General features: G+C 43.9%; 1 pseudogene; it reads right to left on the reverse strand.

The window, feature by feature from the left end:
* Positions 1 to 19,204: 19,204 nt before the first annotated feature.
* LOC149313580 (mismatch repair endonuclease PMS2-like) lies at positions 19,205 to 22,628 on the reverse strand (annotated as a pseudogene).
* Positions 22,629 to 24,260: the final 1,632 nt, after the last annotated feature.

Here is a 24,260-nt window from a genome sequence, read left to right on the forward strand (position 1 = left end):
CTCCTCCTCCTCCTCCTCCTGCTTTTGGCCCTGGAAGGCAGGGGGGACGCCAGGCCCATAGCTGCGCCCCGGGGCTCCCAACCAAAGTGGGCCCCAAAGATCAAGAGAGACGCAGAAAGTGCTGAAAGCAGCAGAAAGCTGTTTTCTGGCCCTTCACGGGGCTGCGAGAAAGAGGGACAAAGGGTTCAGCTGCAGCGGAAACTAAAGCCGGGGGCCCACGCTAGCATCCCCTCCCCGAAAAAGACCCTCTCTTTGCCACAATTAGCCCAAGCTGGGTGATCCTGGGGGGCGGGAATGGCAGGCCTGGCACCAGCCCTGGAGAGATGGAAGGTAGGCCTACAGCAGGAGCCAGCCGGCCAGTCTTCCTCCCTCCCTCTCTCTCTCTTTCCTCCTCCCTTCTTTCCTTTTTCTCTCTCCTTCCTTCCCCCTCTTTCCTTCCTCTTTTCTTTCCTCTCTCCTTCCTCCCTTCTTTCCCTTTCTCTCTCTCTCTCTCTCTCTCCTTTCTTCCCCCGTCTCTCTTCCTCTTTTCTTCCCTTCCCTCCCTTCTTCTTACTCTTTCTCCTTTCTTCATTCCTCCTTTCCCTTTCCTTCCTTCTCCGCAGCACCCAGGATCGCAGGGGACTTCAAGACCCCTCGCTTCCCCAGACCTTTTGTGATTCCCTCCTGGGCAGAAGGTTGGACTGAAGGACAGGTCCTGGGAAAAGGAGGACGTGTCTGGTCACCCTGTTCCTTCATCCTTGGTGCATAGAGCATGGAAGAAAGATGTAGGACAGAGTCAGATAAATGCTCAAAACACACATATAAAATAGAAATGCCTGCTCCTTAGTCATGCTCAGAGTGGGGACCTTTTTGGAATTCCCTCCTGGGCAGAAGGCTGGAATGGAGGACAGGTCCTGGGAAAAGAGGACATGTCTGGTCAGACTTGGGCTGTATCTACACTGGAGGAATCCTCCTTTCTCCTCCCCTTCTATTGTTGTAGTTGGCGTTGTTGTTGTTGTATGCCTTCAACTCCTTTCCAACTTATGGCGACCCTATAGATTTTCATTGACAAGTTTCTTCAGGGGGGGTTGCCTTTACCATCCCCTGAGAGGCTGAGAGAGTGTGACTTGCTCAAAGTCACCCAGTGGGTCTGCATGGCCAAGCTGGGATTTGAACCCTGGCCTCCCATAGTCCTAGGCCACTACAGCATGCTGGACCCTCCGCTGCACTTAAAGGTACAGTACTCAGTTATTTGTTGTTGTTGTGTACCTTGAAGTTGTTTTCCACTTTATGGAGACACTAAGGTTAACCTGTCCTGGGGTTTGCTTGGCAAGATTTGTTCAGAGGAGGTTTGCCATGCTTTCTGTGGAGGAGGCTGAGAGAGTGTGACTTGCTTGAGCTTGAAGTCCCCCAATAGGCAGGGAATTGAACCCTGGTCTCCAGAGTCCTAGTCCAACACACAAAGCTACATCCCACATTTCTATCCAGGGAGAATGTCCAAATGCCCTCCATTTTGGGCATGTGTAAGAAGCATGGATTTATATTGTTTTTTTATTAATGTTTTTGGCTTTTAATTGGTCGTGTCCTCCATAAAGAACTGAAATGCATAGCTAAGGTCAGTGGAGATGGAATCATCACAAGAGGCTGGAAACCCAAGTGATTTAGAACTAAAAAGATGATATTTGACAAGAGATAAAGGGAAAATCTTGCATTGAGGCAGCAAAATAATAAAATACATGAGGCCTGTGTGATTTCTTCAGCCGGTGTTGTAATTCCAGTGTCATGGACAGGAGATGGCGCTGTTTCTTCCCTTAAGGCTGATGCTCTGGAGAGAAGCAGCAACTCTCGGCTCAGAGGAATGGTGGGCGTGGTCGAGGGCGGTGCCATGCAAATTTTGGACCAATAAGAAAGGAGGGTAGCCCCGAAGTCTCTCTTGGGCCCCAGAGTCCCCCTGGAGGGGAGGGTGGAAGGAAAGGGGGCATGGCTGGGGGAGGTGGAGAGGGCTGAGGGTGGGGGGTGCTGGAGGGGCTGGAGGGGGAGCGGAGGGGGAGCGGAGGGGGAGGGAGGGCTGGGGCCAGGCCGAGGTCTCACTGTGGCCTCAAAGGGCGTCCGAAGGAGAGGGGCCTCTGGTCTGCCAAGAGGCTAAGCATGCCTGTTAATATTGTTCCAGGGATGCTTTGTGTTTCTTTTCTAAATTTCTTCTTATACTTCTATGAAATTGTGAGATGGAGCAGATGTTATCCAGGCCTTTACTTGATGTTGTTTGGGGGGCCCTTGGACTTTGGCTTTGCAGGAGTTCCTCTCAGAGCAAAGGAGAGGAGGGGATTTCTCTGTGGATGATGCCATGCGCAGGAGGCCCCTTAGGAACACCTAGGGCTCATTCCCATTGACCTTTAAACTGGTTTGCAATTCACATTCGGCCCTCCCATCATTCCCTCCATAAGAGCGGATTGCTTCTTTTTGGCACGATTGTCATCTCCACCATTTTGTGCTGCTCCAAAATGCATGTCAACCATCTGTGTGTCGTCCATGATGGAAGCGGCCACCTGGGAAGCCCGGCTCAGGAATTGATTCCATTCATTGGTTTTGCAATTACTTTCAATTACCCAAGCGATCTGAGGACAGCTCATAGTGAGGCAAGTAGTTGCAAAATCAATGGATCGAATCTTCTTCCTTTTTAAATAATTAATCTTTATTGAGTTTTGCAATAAAAACAAACCTCACCACATAAAACATACAACATACAACCAATTTGACAACGTAACTATACAATAACAGACATCATAATAAAAACATACTTTTGTGCTTCCTAAGCTCCTGGTATTTCCTTTCTTAAAAAAGATACTATTTAATTAGTTCAACTTGTATTTTTATTGTAACTTACTTGCTGCTTACTCAACTTGTTATTATGTTGAAACAAAATAACACTGTAGAATACAGAAGCTTGAAATCTGGACTTTCATACATTTAGATACATTTACATTTACAAAGCAGTATATCCTCATTAGATTCCCCTTCATTTTCAGTCCTCAATTTTGAGGTATTCCCTTTAGGAAAGAAAAGCAAATAGTTAATATTCAATTGCATATTTAATAATTTATATTATGTTTGAAGTTTTCTTGAACTGAGATTTGAAAATTAATAACATTAAAGGATAGAAAATATATAAGGAAGAAGGTTGGATACTCATTTGTTTTTAACCTTGTATTATTACTTTAAGTTTTCACTCCAAAGCCATTTCTATGTTTTTTTCCTCATGAAATCAAACAATCAAAGGTTTCCATATCTCTTTGCTAACTTCCCATGAATTCCCACGTATCAAGCATGTTAATTTATCAATTTCTGAGATATCTAAAAGTTTTAACCACCATTTATCATACTCAACTGGAATTTTATTTTTCCAATTTGCTGCATATATTATTCTTGCAGCTGTAACCAAGTAAAATAATAATTTCCCATGCTTTTTTTCTTATGCTTCCTCGCTGACCATGTTCAGTAAATACAATTCCGGTTCCATTTTGAACTTATTGGCCTGTTACAGACTGCCAAAATAAAGCTGCTTGGGGTCTCTTTGGAGGTATGCTGTTTAAATGATGCATGGGTCCTAAGAGTCCGGAGGTCGCGCCAAAGCCACACTCCATTCCTAAGCACTGGAGTGCAGCTTTGGTGCAGCTTCCGGATTCTTAGGATGCATGCATCATTTAAACAGCATACTTCCAAAGAGACCCGAAGCAGCTTTATTTGGGCAATCTGTAACAGGCCATAGTGTAAAAATTTTGGATCCAGCTCTGAATTTGTTTCCAGAATTTATTAGCATATTCACAACTCCACCGTATATGAAACAAAGAGCCTGGGATTTTACCACATTTCCAGCAATTTGCATTGAAATCTTTATAAATTGTTGCTAATCTGGGAGGTGTTAAATACCACCAATACTGTAATTTATAATAGTTCTCTCTTAAATTATAACCGACTGTGTGTTTAAGTCTTTTATTCCCATTTCCCCCCCATTGGTCTAAGGGAATTGTATGTTGCAAATCCTGAGCCCATTTTACCATTGATCTTTTAATACATTCCTCATGCATTCCTTGTTTTAACAAAATTTTATAAAATCTGGCAATTTTATGTTGGAAAAAATAATTTCATCCATTTCAAGTTTCTTGAGTTCAAATCCTTTTTTATTATCAATTATGAATTGTCTATAATTAAACCAGGTTATTGTATAGCCTTCATTTATTAATTCTTCCTGTGTTTTAAGGATTATCTTTTTTGATCTATGATCTTTTTTTGTTATATCTTTATAAGTTAGCCATTTATTTGGTGCTAATTCCTGGTTTTTATAGAAGGCTTAATTGAACGAGGTCCATAAAGGTATCTTCCTATATATTTGTGGTGAGTTTTTTGCCCATACATTAATAAGTGCTTTCCTTATAATGCGATTTGTGAAAGCTTTATTAGCATCAATTTTCCCATAAAAGAGATATGCATGCCATCCAAAAATAATGTCATTCCCCTCTAATTGCAGCATTTTCTTATTTTCCAATTTACACCAATCTGAGATCCATTCAAAACAGCATGCATAGTAGTAGACTTTGAGGTCAGGGAGTGCTAGTCCTCCACGGTCAATACTGTCCTGCGTCTCCTTTAATCTGACCCTAGCTTTCTTCCCTCCCCAAATAAATTTGGTTAGCTCTTTATGCCATAATTTGAATGGTAAATCGTTCAGTACGATGGGAATAGACTGAAACAAAAAAATCATTTTGGGTAATATATTCATTTTAATTGTAGATATTTTACTGAGCCATGATAACCCTATTTAGTAAAATAAAATGGATCGAACCTTCTATCATTTTATTTGATACACATATATATATATATATATATATATATATATATATTCAGTTCCGAAGCCGGGGTGCTGTTTCCGTTACTGATGATACGCAGATGGTTGACATGCATTTTGAAGCGGCGCAAACTAGTCCCGATGACAATCGTGTCAAAAAATAAGCCATTACACTTATTATTATTACTATTTATTAACCTGATCAGCAATTCCCTTTCAATCATAGTGGGAACGTGGTCCTAAGCTCCAAAACACACTGCGGAAATAATCCAGTTTGAGACTGCTTTAACCAGGGCTGAGGAGTAAGGAATAAAGGAGTAAAACATATATTTGTTACTCCTTATTCCTGTTATTTTATTGTACATGCAAACACACAGACACACAAAATATTATATTGCACTGTCTAATGTTTTAATTGTTTTTTGTTTTCAGTAATATGATTTTTTTTTTACATTGAGGAGTATAATAGGAGTAGGATTTAACACTAAGAAAACCACCTTACTCCGGAATAGGACAAGGAGTAACCCCCAAATCGCCACTACTCCCAGCCCTGGCTTTGACTGCCCTGGATCAATGCTAGGCATCCTGGGAACTGGAGTTTTGTGGGACATTGAGCCTTCTCTGTCAGAGAGAGCTCTGGTCCTCTATACTGATGAATGAAGGAAGGCAAAAGGCACAAAACAAGTGTTTGAGGAGACAACGGCTGAGAGCAGAACGGAGAGAGAGAGAGAGATCTAGTGGGAATCTCACATATTCAGGGACCAGAAACACAGTCTTACAAAGGTATTTCCAGAGAGCCCTCCAGAGAACAAGATGGATGAGAACTACAGGAAAAGAGGCTCCACCTCTAAACATTAGGAGGAATTTCCTGACAGTAAGAGCTCATATATATATATATATAATACAATACAATAGGGGAGAACTGAATAGGGTTTTCGGGAGCTGTGATCCAAAACACACGGCAGAAATAACCCAGTTTGAGGTTGTATCCGCACTGCAAAAAGAATCCAGTCAGACACCACTTTAACAACCATGCCTCAATGCTGTGGATTTCTAGGAAGTGTAGTTTGTTGTGGCGTTTAGCATGGAGTGCATGACCTCCATGTTTCCAAGCTTCAGGTGGAATTCCATCAATCCCGGCCGGCAGCCTTGCCGTTTTTCATCTGCTGTATGGCCTTAACGGTTTCTTCCAAAGTGGGAGCTATGTCCAATTCTTTCTTCATCGGTTGTTGTGTCATCTGTTGAATAGCTGAATCTTGGACTGCTCGGTTGGCACTAAAGCGGCTTTGGAAGTGTTCAGCCCATCGGTCCAGAATGGAAGCTTTATCTGTGATTAGTGTTTGACCATCTGAACTGTATAGGGAGCTTTGGGTCTGATATAGGTCCAAACACTGCTTTGAGAGCTTCGTAAAAGCCTCTAGAATCACCCAGATCTGCACAACGTTGTGTCTTTCCTGCTAAATTGATCCACCACTTGTTCTGAATGTCTCTGAGTTTGTGTTGGAGTTGACTACATGCGAGGCGAAAGGCTGCTTTTCTTACATGGCAGGATGGCTGGGCGAGGTGTGCCTGGTGAGCAGTTCTCTTCTTTGCCAACAGCTCCGGGATCTCTTGGTTGTTTTCATCAAACCAGTCTTGGTTTTTCTTGAGGGAGAACCCCAAGGATTCTTCCACAGATTGCAGGATGCTGTTTTTGATATGTTGCCAAAGCGCTGTAGGAGAAGAGTCTATAGGGTGGTCTTCAGGTTTTGTTTGCAAATTTGCCTGGAAGTTGTCTCTCACGGCAGCTTGTTGAAGATTGTTGACTTGGAGTCTCCTCTTTAGGATGCCACCCCTCTTAGGTTTGAACTTAAAATGAAGATTTAGTTTGCATCTTACGAGGCGATGATCTGTTTGACATTCTGCACTGGGCATCACTCGGGTATGACGGACATCGCGAATATTTCTCTGGCGCACTAGGATGTAGTCAATGAGGTGCCAGTGCTTGGATCTGGGGTGCATCCAGGTTGTCTTCAGGCTGTCTTTCTGCTGAAAGATGGTGTTTGTAATAGTCAGCTGCTGTTCTGCACAAAACTCTAGCAGGAGACGTCCGTTATCATTACAGTTTCCAACACCATGCTTGCCTAAAACACCTTTCCAGGCTTCGAAGTTCTTTCCTACTCTGGCATTGAAGTCACCAAGGATAAAGATTTTGTCTTCTGTGGGGACTTTTTGTATAAGGTGGCGTAGGTCTGAGTAGAATTTGACTTTCTCTGCAGGGTCGGCTTGCATCGTTGGGGCATATATACTGAAGAGAACAACATGTGGGAGGCGTAAGGAGATAATGCGATCAGAGTGTCCTGTTGGCAAGGTTTCGAGTTTGGAGGCGATGGAGTTTTTGATCATGATGCCTATTGTCCAATGACTTCCTATGGAAGACTATTCTCCACCTAAATATTAGGAGAAACTTCCTGACAGTGTGTGTGTGTGTGTGTGTGTGTGTCTGTCTGTCTGTCTGTCTGTCTGTCTGTCTGTCTGTCTATCTATCTATCTATCTATATGTGTGTGTGTCCTGGAGAAAGGAGAGTTGGGGGAGAACCAAATAGGGTTTTGTGTAGCTGTGGTCCAAAACAAATGTCACAAATAATCCAGTTTGAGGCTGTATCCACACTGTGGAAATAATAAAGTTTGAAGCCACTTTAATTGCCATGCCTGAATGCTGTGGAATTCTGGGAAATGTAGTTTATTGTGGCACCTCCTTCCCAGAGACAGAGACCCAAAGGAAGGTGGGGAGGGGCCAAGGGCGGGGCTAGACCAATTTTGGACCAATGGGGAGAGAGGAGAAAATGTAATTTCTTCAGCCAGTCTTGCAATCCCAGTGCCATGGCCAGCAGGTGGCAGTGTTTCCTTCCCTCAAGGCTGACCCTCCGCCTCCCTCCCAGTTGCCATGGAACACAGACAAGCAGCTACCTGAGGCTCAGAGGAATAGTGGGCGTGGTCAGGGGCAGGGCCATGCAAATCTTGGACCAATAGGATGGGAGGAGAGCCCCAAAGTCTGTCCTAGAGTCCCCCTGGAGGGCAGGCTGTGAGGGAGGGGGCATGGCTGGGGGCCGTGGAGAGGGCAGAGGGGGCTGGAGGGGAGTGGAGGGGGAGGCAGGCAGAGGGAGAGCTGGGGCCAGGCAAGATCTCACTGTGACCTCAAAGGACATCTCAAGGAGGGGGGTCTCTGGGCAGGGAGAGATTTAAGTATGTATTTTTTCTACTATTTTAAACCATGTGATAAGTTGTAGGTTTTCATTCTTTTTGTATCTTGTTGTCAGGGAGAAGGCATCAGAGCCATGGCCCCAGCAGCCTCCTTCCTTGGTCCTTTATTTCCTGCTCTGTTCTTTAATAATAATAATAATAATAATAATAATAATATAATAAAATTTTATTTATATACTGCTATTCCATAAGTCACAGTGGTGTACAACAGTTGATAAAACAGTTAAAGACATCATAAACCCCCAACACCCCCCCCCCAATATTACAATACAAAAAACATAATAAAAAATAACAACAACAACATCCCATACAAATGGCTGAGGAGATAGAGTACATCAAACATCGCCAAGGGGAAAAGAGTGACAACAAGGCTCATGGGGGAAAAGCCTGGCGGAATAAGTGGGTCTTCAAATTCCTCTTAAAAGCATCAAGGGACGTGGTACTGTAGTATGGAGCTCATTGGGGAGAGAGTTCCAGAGCTGTGGGGCTGAAACAGAAAAAGCCCTCCGAGATGCTACATAACGAGCATCTGGAACTCTTAAAGATGTCTCTCACCCGACCTGAGAGTGCGGGGCGGATTATATGGGGAGAGGCGGTCCTCCAAGTACCCTGGGCACAAGCCATTTAGGGCTTTATAGGTAAGAACCAACACCTTGTATTGTGTCCGGAAGCGAATAGGCAGCCAATGGAGATCTTTTAGGACTGGTGTTATATGGCTGGCCCTGGAACATCCAGTAACCAGCCTAGCAGCCATATTCTGCACTAACTTGAAGCTTCCGGGTTTGGTACAAGGGTTGCCCCATGTAAAGCGCGTTACAGAAATCTAATGGAGAGGTTACCAGAGCGTGTACAACGGTTTCAAGGTCCCCCTGGCCAAGGAAGGGTCGCAGTTGGCGTATCAGCCGAAGCTGATAGCAGGTGCTCCTAACCGTCGCATCCACCTGAGATGTAAGGTGAAGCGACGAGTCCAGGAGCACCCCCAAACTGCGCACAGAGTCCTTCACAGGAAGTGTGACCCCGTTTAGGACTGGTGGAACAATTTCCTTACCCGGGCCAGGAGAGCCTATCACCAGTACTTCCGTTTTCTCTGGATTCAGGCTGAGTCTGTTTTCCCTCATCCAGCCCATTACCGACTCCAAGCAGGCATTAAGAGGAGAGATGCCATCCCTAGTCACTGCATCAGTCGGAGACACAGAGAAGACTATTTGGGTGTCATCAGCGTACTGATAACACCGCGCCCCGTGTCTCCGGATGATCTCTCCCAGCGGCTTCATGTAAATGTTGAATAGCATGAGGGACAAAATCGCTCCCTGAGGGACCCCAGATGTAAGGGCCCTCTTATCGGAACGACAGTCCCCCAGCTCCACCATCTGCAATCTGCCCGAGAGGTAGGAACGGAACCACTGCAGAGCAGAGCCCCCGATGCCCAACTCTCTCAGGTGTTCCAGAAGGATACCATGGTCGATGGTATCGAAGGCCGCTGAGATGTCCAAGAGCACTAACAGGGAAACGCTACCCCTGCCCATGCCCAGACGGAGATCATCGACCAAGGCGCCTGGAAGCCGGTTTGAAATGGGTCCAGATAATCCGTCTCATCCAAGATCCCCTGAAGCTGAAAGGCAACTGCCCTCTTGATCACCTTCCCTAAAAATGGCAGCAGCGAGCCAGGCCAATAATTGTTCCCAATTAGGGGGTCAAGGGAGGGCTTTTTCAAAGTATCCCCAACAGATGGCCGCCCAGCCTCTGTTTGAAGATTCCGTGGTGTGTTTTGCACCTTAGGGCCATGTTCCCGCTGTGATTTAAAGCGAATGGATCTCAATTGCATCATTCCATTTCAAACTGGTTTCAGAGCAGGACACGGAGTTGAGACTGCCATGGTCGCCTTAGTTGATGATCTCCATCTGGGTATTGACAGGGGAAGTGTGTCCCTGCTGGTGCTATTGGACATCCCAGTGACTTTCGACACCGTCGACCATGGTATCCTTCTTGAACGCCTGAGAGAGGGAGGCATTGGGGGCACTGCGCTCCAGTGGCTCCGTTCTTACCTCTCGGGAAGGTTCCAGATGGTGAGGCTGGGGAACAGTGGCGCTCGTAAAAGAGAGCTAACATCTGGCATCCCTCAAGGCGCCATTCTGTCCCCCACATGAAGCCGCTGGGACAGATCATCTGGAAACATGGAGCACGGTGTTATCAGTACGCTGATGACACCCAGAACTCTCTCTCCATGTTTCCGACTGTTACAGTGATTAAGGACGGCATCTCTCCTCTGGACGCCTGCCTGGGGTCAGTAATGGGCTGGATGAGGGAAAACAAACTCAAGCTGAATCCAGAGAAAACAGAGGTACTCGTGATAGGTGCCCCAAGTCCAGACAGGGAAATTTGCCATCCAGTCTTGGATGGGGTCACACTTCCCCTAAAGGACAAAGTCCGCAGTTTGGGAGTACTCCTGGACTCATCTCTACAGTTATCATCTCAAGGGGATGCGATGGCCAAGAGTGCTTGGTACCAGCTTCAGCTGATACGCCAACTACGACCCTGCCTTGACCGAAAGGACCTTGAAACAGTAGTACACGCACTGGTAACCTCTCGCTTGGATCTCTGCAATGCGCTCTACATGGGGCTCCCTCTGTACCAAGTTTGGAAGCTTCAGTTAGTTCAAAATGCTGCAGCCAGATTGGTCGCCAGAACTTCTAGATCAGATCATATAACACCGGTATTGAGATCTCTCTACTGGCTGCCTATTAGCTTCTGAGCTCAATACAAAGTGTTGGTTATCACCTATAAAGCCCTAGATGGCTTGGGCCCGTGTTACTTGAGGGAACGCCTCTCCCTACACAATCCGCCCCGCACTCTCAGAACTACCAGGAAATGCTTACTTGAATATCCTAAGACCAGATTGGCATCAACCCGCCAAAAAGCATTTTCCTCTGTAGCTCCCATATACTGGAACAACTTTCCAGATGAGATAAGGCTTAGTTCTTCTCTAGATGCCTTTAAGAAAGCCTTAAAGACTCACCTTTTTCACTCAGCATATCCTCCTGATCCCCATTAGAAATTATTGCCTGTTGAAAGATGCTTTTTATGACTGACAGATGTTATTAATGTTCTTACATGTGATTTTAAGGCTGTTTCTTAATTATATGTATTTATGGTTTTCATGTACTTTGCATTTGATATATTGTATATTGGTATTGGATAATTTGTATCTGATGGTGCTGTGAACCGCGTTGATCATTGCGGAAAGGCGGTATACAAATAAAGTTTTTATTATTTATTTATTCATTTATTCATTCATTCATTCTGGAGGGGAGGGACTAATGGCAGACGGGCGGTTACCATCCCTCTCAGTTTTTGGCAGACCCACTATCTCCCTCCCCCCCAAAGAGCCGATTTTGTGCTTGTGGTGTGACTTATGGGCCCAGGATTTTTAAATGAAATTGATTTTTAAGTTCAATTCATTGCTTTTGCAACTATTTGCAATCAGTGAGGCAAGAATCATAGAATCATAGAGTTGGAAGAGACCCCAAGGGCCATTCACTCTGGCCCCATTCTGCCACGCAGGAACTCTCAATCAAAGCACCTCCGACAGACAGCCATCCAGCCTCTGCTTAAAGACCTCCAGGGAAGGAGACTCTATCACCCTCCGAGGGAGTTTGTTCCACTGTCGGACAGCCCTTACTGTCAGGAAGTTCCTCCTAATACTGAGGTGGAATCTCTTTTCCTGCAGCTTGCATCCATTGCTCCATTGGGTCCTAGTCTCTGGAGCAGCAGAAAACAAGCTTGCTCCCTCCTCAATATGACATCCCTTCAAGTATTTAAACAGGGCTATCATATCACCTCTTAATCTTCTCTTCTCCAGGCTAAACATCCCCAGCTCCCTAAAGTACTTGCAAATCCAATGAATTGAATCGTCTGTCAGTTTTTAAAAACTTTGAGAGCGGTGGAGTCTCCTTCTTTGGAGGACTTTAAACAGAGGCTGGATGGCCTTCTGTCGGGGGTGCTTGGATTGTGAGTTCCTGCATGGCAGAATGGGGCTGGACTGAATGGTCCTTGGGGTCTCTTCCTACTCTTTTCATCTTCTTATGACTTTCCTCCATTATTGCTATGTCTCATCTTAGCTGTCTAGCTGATGCTTATGTCCTCTGGCCTCCTTCATGGCTGGCTTCCTCTCTCTCTCTCTCTCTCTCTCTCTCTCTATATATATATATATATATATATATATATTCATATTATATACATTAAAACACTGTTATATCAGCTTTATACAAAAAAGCGGTCTGATCAATCAATAGCCACGAAATCCAAATGTCTATAGTATACCATAGACTTCCACAGTTCTTTCAGTGAACACTCCTCTATTTCCCTTTTGCTTCCGAACTCTTTATCAAAATACTTGACTTATAACATTTTCACCAGATTCCTGGATTGATATGACGAGATTTATCTCTGTTCACACTAATAAGATACAGTTATACATAATATAGACCCACTTTTCTTGTCCTGCATCTTATTCCCAAACTCTTTTACAATAATCGTCTATCGGAAACCACTTCTCCTCAGTCACTTAATAACATCTTTATTATTTAATTGATCGATCAGCTTATCCATTTCCATGAATTCTATAGTTTTTATTAACCAGTCATCAATTTTAGGTAGCTCTGGCTTTTGCAATTCTGAGCAATAATCAATCTAGCAAAAGTAATCAAATACAGAGTGATTCTCCGATGTTCCCTTTCAGTCTGTGAAGGGATAACTTTCAGCCTATTCAACAAGTAAATTTCAGGTTCCACCTTGAATTTAATCTGTAGCATCTTTTCTAATATCAAATGTACATTCTTCCAATATTTTACTAATTAACCATGAAGCGATTGCTGTGTTACATTTCCAAACAATTCCTTCTTTCAGAGTTATACATTTTGCCATTTTCTTTGGTGCCGGGTGCCATCCCTTTTCCATTCTCCATAGGTTTTCTCTCAGTGCCTTGGATCTGGTAAATCTTCTTGTTCTGTTTCTGGCATATTGCTAGTATTGCATTGTAAATCGATACTCTTCCCACAGTCAGAGGCCCATTGGATCATTTCTTCGTCTTCCTGTATCTATTTTCACAGGACTTTATAAAAGATTGAGACCTTTTTTAGAGGTTTCAACCCGTATCTTACCTAGCTTGGTTTTCCCTGTATTAAATTCCTCTGATTTTGAATGCATTTTAAATCTTCCTTGCAGTTGATTATATAAGAGCCAATGCCTTTGGGAATCTAGCTGTACTAATCTTAATCAAAGGTCTTTCCTGGAAGTAGCCAAAAATGTCACTTAGCCCCTTGTCCATGGACTTCCATCTCCCTAAAAAGGCCTCCTGAGGAGGAGAAACCCATCAAGGTATTTTCCTATGAATTTTTTAATACGTTCCCAGATCTGCAACAATGATTTTATATATATACACACACACACACGCATTCATAATAGGATGTTTACACTCCCTGTGTATTGAAGCGTCACCATGCCATAGGTCTGCATGCCGTGCCTGGCTTCCTGTTTTCAAAGGGATGCTGTGACATCTCCTTATGACCTTCCTTTGGGAGGACTGTGTCCGGTCTCAGCTGCCTTATCTTCCCAGGCATAGTTCGGTTTAAAGATAAGGCACCCACTGAAGCCGGGATGGCTTTAGCCAGCAGCTTTAGCCCTGCATGACACCAGTGTTTCCAGGGAGTCGAGTGCAAGGGCCAGTGTGGCAGTGTCTTGCTTGGATGGCCACAAGGCTTGTCACAGTTGCCTGGTTGAGCAGCACCCTTGGGAGGCATTAATAAGAGCAGTTGCTTGAGCCCCATTGCAGTTTTGCCTCAAAGGCCTCTTGTTGGCCTGGCCTTCTATTGTGGAAAGAGCTTCGTATCCACTTCAGGGTCTTGTTATCCAGAGGCCCAGAAGGAGCAGACATAGTTATCCAAGCCTTTGCTCCCATGCTCCAGCTCTAAAAGGTGCTTTTTCCAACTACTCTTTTCTCCCCATCGCAGCCTTTTTGCATCTTGTTGTAAGAAAGAAGCCAGCAGAACATGAATAACTCTAAGCCAAGCAAAACCACCAAGACCAAAAGTTAAACAAAGCAATAACCCAAAGCACAACGTAGAGAGCACCTGTTGCCCATAAACCCACTCTTTTGGACCCTCTTCCAAGATACAGTGCGACCGGAGCCTACCTTGACTCCTCCACTCACTAGGCCCCACTGCCTGCCCTCTGGCCCCAGCAGCACCTTCCCCCCAGGGCCCTCTCCAGGACCCCTGAGCTAAACCCTCCCTGCCCTTCCAGCCGCGTCTTGCAGGGGACTCTTTGGCCCTCAGGGAGACTTTGGGGCCCTCCTCTCTTTCCATTGGTCCTAAATTTGCATGGCCCCTCCCCAGCCCCTCCCACTGCTCTCTGTGTTCATAAACCCATCCTCTCCCTCTTTCCATAGGGTTCATTTCAGCCACTGGGAGGGAGGGAGCAAGGGAAACATCGCCACCGCCTGGCCACCGCGCTGGAATTACAATACAAACATTTACATTTTCTCCTCCCTCCCCATTGGTCTCAAATCTGCTAAGCCCCTCCCCCGGCCCCTCCCACCGTTCTCTGTGCCTCCAGCCTTGCCCTGCAGGGGGACCTTTGGGCCCTCAAGCAGACTTCCTCTCTTCCCATTTGTCCCAAATTTGCATGTCCCCGCCCCCGGCCCCTCCCACTGTTGTCTGTCCCGCCTTCCATGGGGTCTCTGCCTCCAGGAAGGAACGAGAGAGAGAGGAGAGAGGAGGAGCGGCTGCTTTGAGGCTGGAAGGAGGGAAACAGCGCCACCTGGAGGCAAGGAGGAATGCCGGGATTCCTGGCTGTCAGTCAATGGAAGTGAAAGAGAGAAGGAGGAAAAAGGGAAAAGGAATGGTGCGAAGGTGTCTCAAAGAATGACTGTCCTGGAATAACCTTCTTGGTTTAAGGGAGAGGCAGCTGGGCAGAACAGGTCCAGCCTTTTAAGGAAAGAGATTGTATCAGTTTTTAAGAAAATATATTTTATAAATTCCATTCATTCATTTATTCTATATATACAGTGTGTGTGTATATATACACACACACACACACACACACACATATAAATGCATACATGCACACACACGCATATACATGCAACAAATATACATAGTTATAAAAACCCACTAACCGCGTAAGTGTGGGTTTTCTTGGCAATGTTTTTTGAGAGGGGGGTTTGCCGTTGCCTGCCTCTGAGGCTGAGATGGTGTGACTCACTCAAGGTGGGTTTCCATGGCAGAGTGAGGATTTGAACCCAGGTCTCCAGAGTCCCATATCCAAGGCTCAAACCACGCCCAGGTTGTTGTGGAAAGTTGTTGTTGTTGTTGTTGTTGTGTGCATCCAGGTCATTTTTGACTTACCCTAGGCGACCCTAAGGCAACCCTATGAATGGGTTTTCTTGGCAGGCTTCCTCAGAGAGGGTTTGCCCTTGCCATCCTCTGAGGCTGAGAGAGTGCGACATACCCAGTGTCACCCAGGGGTTTCCATGGTCGAGCGGACATTCGAACCCTAGTCCCCAGAGTCATAATCCAATGCTGTGGTGGGCACTTAGTCCCACACAATTGAGGGGAAAGTCGCCTATCAATTTATGGCCATGCATCTCAGGCAAGGATTCCTCAGAGGTGGCTTTGCCCGCTCCTTCCCCTGAAATCCAGCCTAAAACACAGACAGTGTTCCTTGGGGGTCCCCCATCCCAGTCCTAACCAAGGCTGGCCCTGCTTAGCTTCCAAGACCAAGTGGGATCTGGTGCCGGTGGGAGTTTAATTATGCAGATTTCCATTAAACTTTGCTGATATTGTTTTAATAAAACATTTTCATATCTTCCAGGTTAGTCTGCAGTCCTTGTAAGACAAAAATTGGGGAAACCAAAATGGCTGAAGAGAGGAGGAGAAGAGAAGGCATGGCCGAACGTCCTCCAAGGGTCCTTCGGGAGAGACTGGATGGAAGGGCCGCTTGCCCGGTTTCCCTTTTCTCATGGCAACTGGCCTATAAACAGAGGAAGGAGGCCGGTTTTCGCTCCAGGAGCCAGAGATGAAGCTCTCTCTGCAGGAAATCTGGCACAGAAAGGAATCTGCTCAAAGGTTCACCTTGATGCTCAATGCAATATAGCAATAGCAAGTACATTTCTATACTGCTTATCAGTGCACTTAAGCACTCCCTAAGCGGTTTACAATGTGTAAGCTATTTGTCCCCAACAAGCTGGGGACTCATTTTAGCCACCTCCTCAGAAGGATGCAAGCCTGAGCTGACCCTGAGCCCTGGCTGGGATTGAACTCACAACCTTATTTTATGGCCGTGAGTGGCTGCATAGAGGCAGTGGTGTCCCTAGGGCTGGTGTCCCCCGGTGGGGTCACTCATGGAGTCACCTCCTTCCATTGGCCTCCTCCCATCTCACACCATACAGAATCCTTAGTAGTGCTTTTTGGTACTAATGTTACTCTAAGAACCCTAATTCCAATACATCACTGAATGTAGCACTAGACATAAACAACTAGCAAAATTGAAACTATACCTTCAGTTATGCAATATCATATGCACAGCCTAAATGTATTTACATATACTCAGGGATGATTCGATTTAAATGTGTTGTTGTTAAAGAAAATGTTATAATAAAAATTTCAAAATTTTTATTTTTTGAAACAGAAGTTTGAAATTTTAATTTAAAAAAACCTGGGTCCCCCACTTCCACCATTTCTTAAAGCATTTTAAAGGGAAGCAGATGAAGGCCAGAGCTTGTTTTTGCCAAAATGTAGGTGCCTGAAGAGCAGTGGCGTCATCCCCTTTTAAGGGCGTCCCCTGGTGTGGTCCATACCCCCTGAAGCACCCCAGGACCCCACTGAATACAGGCATTTAACCACTGCACCACCAAAATATTTATTTTATTTAGGACATCCCACCTGTGACAGATCTCTTCTCCAAGCTGGACCTGCACTTCCATCCCTTGGCCTCCTGCCACTCATCTTTCCCCCTTTCCCCTCAAGATCCCTCTCTGGATCGGGTCGTTGGGCCTCCAGGTGATCCCTATACGAGAATGTGTCCACATATCTATATAGATGGATAATTATAAGAGCTTTAAAAAGTACTAAAAGAGCCTGCTCAGTTCCCACATTCCAGTAGGTGTTGATGTTTCATTGCCATGTTAAGCTTGACTTGACATTCTGGTTTAACCACCACTGTAAATTGGCACTCTCCCGACCAATATATTGATGGAGAGAGTCTCAGATTATTGTATATACTCAACTGTAAGTCAACCTTGGGTATCATTTGAGGACAGGATTTGGGACCAGCATTATGGATGTTAATGTCGGGGGTAAAACCTAGGGACGTTACAAAGGATGTCAAGGACAACGCAAAGGAAACTATGCCAAAGGATTTACATAATTCCAGCAGCCATAAATGCTAAAAGCTGGGTGGATGAGGACAAAACTATTATGCCTTTTCTCCCACCTAGACATTTAAAAAGGGCAGAAGCAGAGCCATGACAGAAAGAGTAGAGAGGGTCAGTGCTTCTTTTGGGTCTTCCTGAGAGAGACTAAACTCTTGCCTTTTGCCACACAAAGACTGGGAAGGTTTCTTTTTTGAGAAGACTTAAAGTATACTACTTACATTGGATAAGTTGAGCCAGGTTTTCGGAGGTCAATATTTGGCTAAAGTTTTTAGACTTCTACATAAGTGTATACAGTAGCTGGCAAGGAATGAGGAACCACACCTGCTTCACCATTTCTTGGTGTGAGGAGTGAGCAGCTGGGGCAGAATCAAATAACGCTTACAAACCTTGTTCACACTCATAATGGGTTTAAGAGCCTCTGTTTTAGGACAGAGATGGGCAACACTGGCCCTTACTGGTCTTTTTGGACTGCAGTGTCCACATTAATTGAACGAACCCTTGTTATGAAAACCTTCCTAAAACTGTGTTTAATATGGGGTAAAAAAAGGTCTAAGGTTTCAATCTCCATAGTTTCTAGAATCCCATGGTTGAAAGTAATACAGCCATAGGGGTAAAATGAAGACAAATATAAAAATATTTAATGCACACATATGTACACACACACACACATTACACACACACACATTTAAAAAAATTATCTAATATAAAAACATGGGGTCACCCAAGTTGTGAGAATTGTATGAACAAGTAATTCCTTGTATACACAGAATATCTGATCAAAGAAATAGTATGTTACCAGAGCAATGCACCTATGAAAGCATGAAGGTGCTACTGACCCATTCCCTCAGAACAAAGACTGGAACATGGTTCACTCCGACCAGAGCGGAAAAGTTGAAGACATGTTGAGTTACTGTAGAAAAACCAAAGAGAAAACACTACTGGCTCCCTTTCCAGGCTCATAATCTTCTCCAGTTCTCATACCTCTACATTGTCTGCTATCACTTCTTGTCTTCTCTTTTCACATATGGAAAAGGGAGAAAGCAACTGTGATTGGGCAAAACCTTTGCGCGAAGGAATACAGTTTCTATCCACAGGTCTTCAAAGTTGTATTTTCTCCAAAGGCAGAAATGCCACTTCAGCCAGTTCTGGCTCCAGGGAAGAAAACTTTCAATCTTTGCGGATGTCACTTTGAGATCTGAGGACGCAGCCTGAAATACTGCAAGGAAGACAGACGTCAGGCACAATTCATTCACGAATATCTTTGTGCGTCACTATTGCCACTGGCTGCGCATTTGATAACACAGTATTTTTTGACAACACAAAACGACAACCTGAGCTGTCGATGAGTCAGAAATGAGAGTTTCATGATCAAGTAGGATTCTACAGGATCACAGTTGCATTCACAATGAAATCCAAAAAGAAACCACTTGTGATTCTTGTGAAATCAGGTCTAGATTGGCTATTTGCCTTACTGTGGGTTTTCCATGGGGACAGTTCCAAGGATGCTCAATCTCACCCATGTGAGTTAACATCATCATCCTCGGATTTATTTATATGCTGCCCAATCACTGGGAATCCAGGCAGCTTACAACAGAAGGGATAATAGACAGTTCCCTGCCCTCAAGGCTTACAATGTAAAAAGACATGACACAAAAGGAGAAGGGAATGGTGAGCGGGGGGGGGGGGGGAGTTTCTTCATCTCATTCGCATTAAGTGCTGTTCCAACCATCACCTGTGGAAGGAAAAACAAGGAGTACTATTCTCTTGCAATTTCAATCAGTTATATGATACCGTAAATACCCTTTTTTACTCTTCAAAGGAACATCCCAAAAGCATCTGAGGAAGTAGACTGAAGTCTGCGAAAGCTCATGATGCCAATTCATTCTTTCATAGATTTTTGTGGGTTTTTCAGGCTATATGGCTATATGCAGCAGTGTTACACTGACATAAATTTCTGCCCAGTGAAGGGAATGGGAAAAGTTTACTTGAAAAAAGCTCTGGGTACATATCAGATCCTGGCATAACTCAGGTATGTACATCCCACCAAGGGATCCCACTCATCCAAATTGTGGGTTCAGTTTTTTGTTGTTTAACCTCAAAATGACCGACACCACCCTCAGATCCTGAGTTGCTTTGCTCTTGGCCATTGTGCTGCACATTTTTATGGCTCAGATGGGGCTTTCTCATTATTTCTCATTTAGCAATAAAATTCATCTGGGACTGGACAGCTGGGGAGATATAAGAACTAAGACAGATTGAGCCTGCTTCTAAAGCTTTGGGGGGTGCCAGAGATTATTTTGGGGATGAAACAAGCATCACACCCAATATGGAAGAGTGAAGGTGGGACAAACGTAGTGTAGCTGCCCAGCATCCCATTGCAGGTCCAATGTGTTCCTCCAACCCCTTGGATATGAAACAATGAAGCAAATGAAGCCTATGAAGCAGATTCTTGACTTAGGGTCAGATGCAAATAATTAGGTGATTTGAAGGAACTAACCATACAAGAGTAGTGGACAGAGTTGACTTTTCCCCTTTAATATCAGACTAAAACATCATATATTTCTGAAAGTCTTTACAGTTTCATTAGGTACATTAGATAGTATGTCTGAGAGGAAGTAGCCAGATGGACAGAAGGTCTTGGAGGCAGGAACGTTGCATCCTTGAGGTGACTATAATTCCATTCTCACAAGCAAGTAAACAAATAGTAAGAAATTTAGATAGGAACTTACCATTTTCATCAATGACAAAATCAGAACCAGGTTTCCAGGTTTTCTATCAAGATACTCTCACTTACAACAATTAAATTTAGATTCCGAGGCCTGAAAAAGTCCAAGAGACCAAACAGTACAGTCATATCTGAAGTCAGCGAGATCAGACTGCCACTTTTCTCCAGAATCATTCTGGGAGAACCACATCTCCTCCAAAGACATTTATTACAGTTTACAGTGAAACATATTTAAATACTCTTCTAGTTTTAAAAATGATTAAAAAGCAGATTAGAATAATGTAAATATATAGATCATAATAAATAGATAAACACAACCCCACCACAAACTATTTCCTTTTACACAGATTTTACATAGAGGAGCAGCAGCCACTGAGAAGGCTCTCTCGCAGGTCCTTCCCAAATGACCTTGTGATGGCGGTAAGACTGAGAGAAAGCCTCAGTCCTAAAACTGAGACCAAAGACCTTAAAACTTGGGCTGACTCTTAAAGGGAGATAGGGTCTTTCAGCTAAAGCTTAGTGGCAATATTCAATATTTATATCTGGTTGTCTGCTGGGTTACATCCAGAGTAGCTACAAGGAAGATACCCCAGACTGTAAGAAGCAACAAGGCTAATACCAATGGATGGACTTTACTTTGTGTGAAACCAACTATCCCTCACCTTCTCAGACCCTTTAGTCTCCTAGGAAAGACTAACGAGATTAGCTTCTCTCCCTGTAGAATAGTCTGCTCTTGTAATTGCTCAAAATTGTATTTCTCATCAGAAGCATGTTGACCGATTAGGAAGAGGTCTGAGTTCAGCTTGGCTATTATGAATCCTAAATTAAACTGGCCAACGATATCCATTTTTGCAAACATCTCTTTACTGTATATTGGTGGAAAACAAAAAAGGAGGTTATAAAATTTATAACAGAAGTGTAGAGGTTCTCCAACCAACCACCGTCCTCCCATTTTAATAAATATTTCATACATGAACACTCTCAGTATATCCCTCATCTTGAAAAAGAAGGGAAGCCCCTCTTAATGGAGAGTCAGAAGGACTTTGAAACCCAGAGGATAGGAAGCTATGGCTCACAGCAGACAGAAAGCAAACCGTTTCACTGAATGGGAGATGATTTTTTTTATCCAGAACCAAAATTCCAGACTTATTACAATCAGCCCTCTATATCCGCAGATTTTTCATCCATGGATTCAACCATCCATGGTTTGAAAATACTGTGAACAAAATAAATTCTATAAAGCAAACCTTGATTTGCTATTTTATATCCAGGATACCACTTTTCTACCTCATTGTATTTAATGGGACTTGAGCATTATCCACAGAGTGTCTTGGAACCAGACCCCAGTAGATACCAAGGGCCCACTGTATTCTCAAACCTTCTTCAGTACTCATCTGCACAACATACACCCAAAACCAGGGTTGTACTCTTATTTTGCAAACAGAGAAATTAATAGGCAAGCACAAATACCTTATGATTTTTTTCTTAATTCATCCTCTGCTATTTTATTTTCTCCTGGACTAATTTTTGCCCTAAATTTCCTGTAATTTAGTATTTCAGCTTTCCTCTCTTGCTGCTTCTTCACTCTGTCTCTCAGGATGCTCAGAGTGAAGTTCAGCGGCACAGTTCTCTTTGTTATTTCCATTGGGATTCCATATTGAGAAAGAACCACGGTCCTCCAAATGTCCTTTTCTTCCCACAAACTGGATCCCTGTGAGAGAGAGGAGAGCTGATCATCAAGCATTTTGCTTTGGGGGATGAACGGTGGAATTGCTGGGACAAGGCACACCTTTGGCTTTGGTTTGAGTCACATTCTGTTCCCAAAGAAGATTCACTCTGAATTTCTTCTTCAGGAACTTGGGATTCTTCATCAGGGGAACTAGCTGTGCTTTCACAACTAAATAGCTAGCAATTCTGGAGCGTCTGAACCCATATCTGAGTCTGCTGAGGCACAACTGCAACCACTTCTGCTGATTTCTTGGGATTTCTGTGAACTATTTGCCTGCTTAAATCCGTCTCACTTCCACCCTCGGCCATTATGCTGGATGCAATCCTTTTATCCAGGGAATCCAAAATACTAGAAGTTTTTGCTGTTCGGAAGAAGGACGTTGTTGTTTGAGATTTCCAGCATTCTGACCAGTGGCCTTTTTTATAAGGTGGAGAGAAAATGGCTCCCTAAATCTGGCCACAGTCATTGCGATTTTTGCATTTCCACTCAGATTCTGAGACAAGGAATCACGTGTTTCCAATACAGGTGCTTCTGCCTCATTTTGAACCCGTTTTAAAAGAAGAAAGGTTTTATGTTGTGAATAAAAATCCAAGTTGTGGCTCTGTCTAGTGCCAACTGAGATGCAAAGGAAGACAATGGCTTGCAATGACCACTCAGTATTGGCACCAACTGTCCTCATTCTATGCAATGCAAAGCATGTCTATTCAGAGCTTTGTCTGTTACATTCAGTTTGGCTTACGCCCCGGAAATCAGGCCAAGGTCTGCAACCATTAAAAGTGGGTTCATTTAATGCCCACGATAATTAAGCAGTAACCTGGCTGTATGCCCCACTGAATACCATCGGACGCCCTTTGATGAAAACATGCCTATTATATGCCTTTGACTGTCCATTATAACATACAGGTTGAGTCTCCCATATCTGGAATTGCAAAATACTCCAGGATCCAAAATTGTGGGTACAAATAAAATGAATGATAGAATAAATGGGTGGCTAAGAGAATGGCACCTTTGCTTTCTGGTGGTTCAGTGTGCTGCACAAACTGTGTTTCATACACAAATTCATTACTCTTTTTTCTTGTTGTTGTTTTTGGGTGCCTCCAAGTCCTTTCCCTCCCAGCCTCTCTCCTCTTCCTCTTGGGGGGAAAGAGGCAGGACTTCTGGGACTTCTCCCTGGCCTCCTTGCCATGCATCCTCCCCTCCAATTTTGTGCCCAGCCCCCAGGCAGCTGCCTGGTCGCCTATATGGCAGAGCCAGCCCTGTGTCAGGTCCTATTCTCTGAAGCAGCAGAAAACAAGTTTGCAGCATCCTCAACATGACATCCCTTCAAATACTTAAACAGGGCTCCCATATCACCTCTTACCCTTCCCTTTGCCAGGCTAAACATACACAGCTCCTTACGTCTCTCCTCACAAGGCTTTATGGTTTCCAGGCCCTTTGCCTCCTTTGGACACTCTCCACTTTCTCAATGTCCTTTTTGAATTGTGGTCCCTAGAACTGGACAAAGGATTATTCCAGGTGAGGCCTGACCAAAGCAGAATACAGCGGCACTATTACTTCCCTCCATCTAGTAGCACATTTAGGACTCACAGAAAGGAAGAAGTTGGCAGCATGAGCTTTTGTAGACTTGTCTACTTCCTCAGATGCATGCCACCAACTTCTTCCTTTTAGTGAGTCTCAAAGGTGCTATAAGACCTCTTTACATATTGATTTTACAGACTATTATTATCTTTGAATGATGATGATGATGATATGTATCTGAGGAAGTAAACTACAAAAGGTCCTGCTGCCAATTTCTTGCTTTCATTGAGTGTCAAAGGTGATACTAGACCTCTCTACTGACTGAATCTACAGAGCAACAGGGCTATATCTTTCTTTTTTTAATATAATTTTTATTAAAAACATATACATTAACAGTAAACTTAAATACATAAACTATTAAATTTATAAACCATTAGACAAATAAAACAATACATTACTCATTTATAAGGCATTAAACAAATAAAAGAATACAATACAAACTTACTATTTTCATTCTACTCCTAAATTATCTCTTCTGTAATCATTCTAGAATGTTTTTGATCTATCCTAATTTATTAATTAGTTTATTAAGCAATTCCTTTATTTTATTTTATTTCTCCCTATCAGTTTCTTAACCTTTCCTAAGACTTTCTAGATCTACTTACCTGTTCATTTCTAACTCTCCATCTCTTTACATCCTTCTGTAGATCAGCCACTATCTCTCTTTATCTCTCCCACTTTCCTTCTTCCTCTCACTTCCCTATTTTCTTACCTCCTTTCCCCCTTTCCCCCT

The sequence above is a fragment of the Sceloporus occidentalis genome, unplaced genomic scaffold (assembly GCF_023333645.1).
Source record: "Sceloporus occidentalis isolate IW3139 unplaced genomic scaffold, rSceOcc1.0.p SCAF_4, whole genome shotgun sequence".
NCBI classification, from domain to species: Eukaryota; Metazoa; Chordata; class Lepidosauria; order Squamata; family Phrynosomatidae; genus Sceloporus; species Sceloporus occidentalis.